This window comes from Photinus pyralis, unplaced genomic scaffold (genome assembly GCF_008802855.1).
Source record: "Photinus pyralis isolate 1611_PpyrPB1 unplaced genomic scaffold, Ppyr1.3 Ppyr1.4_LG6, whole genome shotgun sequence".
Taxonomy (NCBI): Eukaryota; Metazoa; Arthropoda; class Insecta; order Coleoptera; family Lampyridae; genus Photinus; species Photinus pyralis.
The window spans coordinates 25,207,945-25,213,944 of NW_022170663.1; positions in this window are offsets into that span (position 1 = coordinate 25,207,945).

Sequence of the window (6,000 nt, forward strand, 5' to 3'; positions counted from 1 at the left end):
TTTGGGCAAGTGTGTCAAAATTTCTTTTCCGACTAAACGGTTGAACCGATTGCAACCAAATTTGCTACACATATTCTTTGACATAAAAGGGCAGACTCGCGCATGCGCAGGGGGAGGGGGCTCTAGGCATAGCGAATTTCTCGAAATAATTTTTTGTTATTATTTATTCCAGTTCAAATTGATTAGGTATGCATAGCTAGGAAAGAGGACAACGTCCGTCGGGTCAGCTAGTATAAAATAAAAAAGACTACCTGTTTGATTTTAATGAGCTAGATGTACTTAAAATGGACCTTTCAGCCCTAAAATTAAAAAAACAATGAAAATAGCCAAAAATCTAATGATGATAACTCATTCTTTTTCACGTTCACAGCAATTTCCACTCGCTTTACTTCCTCATGGCCTACTTGTAACTTCCCAAACCTCTCATTTCCCATTAATTGTTATTTTCATCGTCACTTTGTTAACTTGTGGTCGGAACAGTCACCAAGTATTTTGCTACGGGTGTTTGGAAAATAAGGTAGTCTTCGATTATTTCGACCAGTAGGTATGATGTAGGTATGTGAAGTAGGTGTCGCTTTCTTCGGCGCGATTGCAATCAAAGAAATTTTTTTCTTCTTCCTCCTCCTTCTCCAAGGACCTTAAAAATGACTCAGATTTCCGAGTAACGTTTACATTTAAGCGTTTGTGTGATTAGCACTCTTTCCATGATTATATGTGATATCCTGTTCGCTAGAATATACTCGCTCTACCTGCCATTTCCTTCGATAGAGCGATTTACATCGCTCAGAATGAAAATGCGCTTAAGACGGAGATGTTCCACCCTGTATATACAACTTACGACGATGCGGACATTTTTGAGTTGGTAACCATGCAATTTTTAGAAGGGGAAAGCTGTTTGCGCCATCTGGAGAGCACGAATGTGGGTTACAGTTCTTCTGGATTCGTCGCTCTATAAATGTATTTTGATATTTTGTGTTATTTAATGCAGGTAATAATCTTTGCATTTGTGTTTTGTATGCAGCATTTTATATTTTTGTGAGTTTCAACCTTTGTTCTTAAAATTTACTTGATTTAACCTTAATGCAGATTCAGATATTTGATACCGTTATCCTTTTGTTTGTAATCGTTTACGTTTTTGGTGTAATGCTTGCTTAATTTATGTTTATGTTTTGTTTACATGGTGTTGGTCAGAAGTAACATATTCATATACACTTTGATCATTTTATTTTAATATGTGGAAATTACCGAGTTGTTTGTGTGTGTACTGACTTGTTGTTTGTAACTAACATCTCGAAACCCCGAACGAGGAGCGAGTTATCTATATTGCGTGGGCAAGATTATGCTAATCAAAACCCTTCAGTTTAGAATCTATGTGTGATAAATGAGTTACGATTCGCTAATTTCCACATATCTTGTCGTTAGTTGAATTTGCCTACAAGGCCATGTAATTTTCCATCTTACTCAAGGAGTTTATTGCACCAAAGATGAGTCACATCCTGTACTCTTTACCCTTGCTCAGAATTTAGGTACTTACTAACTTGACCCATTGTTCCCAAAATTTGTTATAACCATGCGTGTAACCAACTTGGTGTATATCCATTTACTATCTTTGTTAACCACTGCATAAACTTGATAATTTTACAATTTATTTTGTTAACTAACTTTTGGACTGTATTAATCAAACTGCGAGGTTTTTCTCCGTCGTACTCTTTTTACCCTTGGCAGTTACTTTTGCGAGAGTACGACACCTTTTGGCTTTGCTTGCTTTGCTTACATTAATGTACAATCTTAACGATAATGATCATTATTAAACAAAGTTTTCACAATTTCAGTGTTTTATTTTACGTTCCTTCCCTAGTATACTTCAGGTCGTAGCGTTGTTTACAACTAACGTAAGTGGGCCCTGCCTTAGATGTCTTATCACGTGCTACTTTTCAAATTTAAGCGGGATCTTGTTTAGTTTTGGAGGGAATCATTCGGGTGACCATTTTTTTTACGTTGCCGGGTTGACTTTATTTCCGTGTTTTTGTTGTGAATAATATCCTCAGCAACATTTTACGACTGGATTATTTTAGTGCCACCCTTTTGTTTTCAGAAACATCCCTTGTTTAGGTACTCACGGTTCAAGTTGTGAAGAGGCAAAGTTTCTGCTATGACTTTTAATAAGCTCAATTTCTACACAATTACTGCAGATATGAGGTAAGCTTCTCAAATAAAATAAAAGTTAGCTTGATTAATTTCAGCGAACGAGGGGCCTTTGTAAGCTGTTTAATTGTCCGCGCTTCTTTTGTGCTATTAACGATTTAACACCAGAAGTAGAACTTGGACAATAACACACAAATAAACGCAGATAAAAAAGTTCTGCAATGAACGTAAAGCGAATTTACAAAGGTAATTAACGTTACCGCGAGTGCATTTATATTTTATACTTAACAATCGATTTTCGCACGTTCACTTTATTGGAAGAAAGGAGTGGAATTAGAGGGGATTCCCTCTTATAAGAGATTAATTTGAAGCTCGAGTACAACGGTAGGCCCGATAAGGCTTCAGTTGATAAGCGAGAGATTATCGCGAAAATGGCGACAGTTAAGACTACATGTACACTGTGTAATCCTGTAAACCTTCGTACCACGGCTACTGACTCCTTTAAATTGATTGTACGGTTGCAATGCTAAATGGTTTTAGATTGGTGATAATTTTTTCTATTTTAGCAGTAGAATACTAACGGTGAGATTATTTAATAAATAGAAAGGGATCAAGTTAGTAATCGAAAGGCGACGAGGAAGGAGAAGAAAGGCTGCTATAATATCAATTCAAAGTTACGTTCAGATAAATCTGTAAGTACATCTATGTTGTACTCGTCAGATTCAGTTAAATGGGATTACAGGACACTTACATTTAGAATTGCAATGTTTCCACAGAAACATATTACTTGCAGTCGAGTTATTAAATGGGTCGCCATTTATGTGCTATTATACACGAATCTGTATCTTTCCAAACCGTAGCATCGAATATTTTATACAATTCAAAAGTCATTTCCACATTGAGTATTATATACTTCGTAAAAGGAGCAAAAGTAATTTATGGGGTGGTTTATTTTAAAACCACATACCTTTTTTATGTATCTTGCACCTAAATATCAGCACGGTATCTATTCATCGTCAACAATCGATCACCTTTTTGGTTGAAATGAGCGATTTTGATATCGGCATACGTTCAGTATAACCTGCTATCTTACACGGTCATTACTACTCGTTAATCAATGGATTTATTAGTAGATGGTGACACTCGAGGATACTGAGGCGGTCATGAAAGATTAGTCATCGAACGCAATATTTCAGGGAATTATGACGTGTTTTGTTCTAAAATGTTCGAAAACATTCGCGAGTACTCGAGAACATTCGTGTTTACTATATAAGCAAATTGAATTGCGTTTCACAACAGTTCCAATTTCAACGCCGAAGTAATAAATCGTTCGCGCTGTTTAAAATTGTGCATATATGAAGGATAAATAATATTTTAACTTTTATAAATCAAATAACTTTTAGACTGTTATAGATTTATTGTTAATTAATTGTAAAATATTCAGTTATACGATCGTACAAAAATTCACCCGGTAAGTTCCACCGACATATTTGCGCGCAGAAAGCTCTCCCGCCTCCTCCTTGATATAAGATCGCTCACAAAGCCAATCGACCCCGGATTTGTCGCCAAAAAAAACGGTATATTCGCCGATGGAGGAGCGGACAATAAAAGCAAATACTCGTCCTCGGAAATTTTTCCCGCATACAAAAACTCGGCCCCACTGGAATCCTCTTGCTTGGTTTTCCTTGAACATACATTGGTCTTGTGGCGACTTCCTCGTCAGAAGCTATTTCAGGTAGAACGAATCTTCCCGGGACGAATTCTTCGAGGCAAACGTTCCGGAAGGGAATTTCTCAAGGATTATTTTTCAGGGACGAGTTCTGTTGACGGCAACCGAACCTGGGTCGATATTTTCCTGGGTGAATTTACCGCACATGTATCTTTTAGTTCTTTTTTCATACAATCTCTATTTGTGATGTTGGCTTCATGTAGGATGTTTATTTTTCTTGTTCAGCAACGTTATCCAAATTCCATTTTTTACTATATGCGATATGTTTGCTTTTACTAGAAGTGTCTTAAAATTTGAACAAAATATATTAATAAGTAAAAAAGCCGCCTGTGCATGCGCACATTAATCGTTAAGATATTTCTTGGCCAGGTGCCAGAGCTAGAAGCTACGGAATTCAAAAAGAACGAACTAAATATATTGAAAACTGTAGTAGTTAAGGCATCGGAAGGACGAACAGACAGACGGGCGGACCGGACAGACGGACGGACAGAGAAAGCGGCTGCAATAGTGCACCCAACTTCGTTGGAAAGTTCTCTAAAAGTGTGCGTAATGTAACCTGTCGCTTGTTCGTAGATAAAAGTTTAATTACAAAACCAAACTAAAAAAACGTAGGGAGCAATCATCCATCACTCCAAATAAGTTTGGATCGCATTAATTATAATAAACGAAGGATGGAAAGAATTTGATCAAGAGTTTGACATTCTAATTTAAACGTTAATTAATAAGAGCCGGATAATTTGTCTACATCTTCACCCTTGCAGGGTTCTCTTTTTTGTGCAAATATAATTATATCGCGTTAGATTAGTTCAAGGATCGAGAATATGGTTTCTCCCAAAGTGGAACGCTCGCGGCCGCGAAAATTTGAACGCTTTACGGATTTGAGCTGCCCGGCCTTCAACTTGGAAACTTCAAAGCGAACATTTGTACTTACTCTTTGGCTAAATTTAGTTATAATCGATAAGCGATATTAAAGTGAACTCGAATGCAAGATATACTGCCTTTAGCAGAATTAAGGGCTTTAAATTTAAATTCTAATGGAACAGTACTCCGTTTCATATTTTCTCAAAACTTGTATTTGAGTAGATTACTTTGCAAATATTCCTTCCGCTGTTCGGTTTTCGCGATGAAAGGTTTTACGGAAGTGGTCTGAACGAGTGAGTATGTCGTGAGCAACCTCATTCATATCACCCTTGAAAAAGAAAAGTAGAAAAATAGATTTTTATGGCTGATAGTTTGATATTTATTAAGGACTAAATCTTCGCCCATCTTTCCCATTCTAACCTATAGAGGGCACCTATTTTTCGAACCTTTGTGACCTAAAATAAAAACACATTTGGAATCCCCAGACCCGTCAACAAACGATTTTTGTCAATTTTCCTCCTAGGGCTCGCATTCTAGGATCATTAAAATTTGACTGTATGTGGTCATCCTGGAGTAATCTATTCATCAAAAGTGAAGTTTAATATTGCTGTCAGCGTTTGTATGTGAAACTAAGTGCGCCGTGTTATCGCAAACCTTTGTACGGCCAGATTATTAGCATTATTAAAAGAGAAAAAAACCTGTAATGTTAAGATTTTTTTATTGAATTTGTCGAACGTCTGCGGGCGGGGTAATTTGTCCAATCCAGCTTTGTAAGCTTTTTTCCTTTCAGGAATTTTGTTTTAATTTTTTTATTTCATGTGTTTAGCTTTAGACATACATTTTTGTCATTGTCCATCACGTCAATTTTGGAATTTTGTTTTGTAGCAGATGCCGGAAGTGTACAAGGAGAAATTATATGCTTGAGCTAGCTGGACAGTTTTTTTGTGGGAGGTGTAGTTGACCGCATACCATTGCACACAGCAATATGTATTGCATCAGTGGTAACATTACAAGGTTTCCCACAATCATATAAAATACTTTTCCCCAAATTTGAAAATCATTGTGGGATTCTGCTCAATAGACAGAAAAGTGGTCAACACGGACGTAATTTATAGATGTAAAACGGGATAATTTTGAGTGAGCGAATTTTTAACTTCCTAGTACGAGCTAAATGTCGACGTTTTACATCATTTTAAGCAACTTTCAAAGAATAAAAGTTTTTTCCGTCTGTATGTATGTACGTACGATGTTGGCAATTTTCCGAG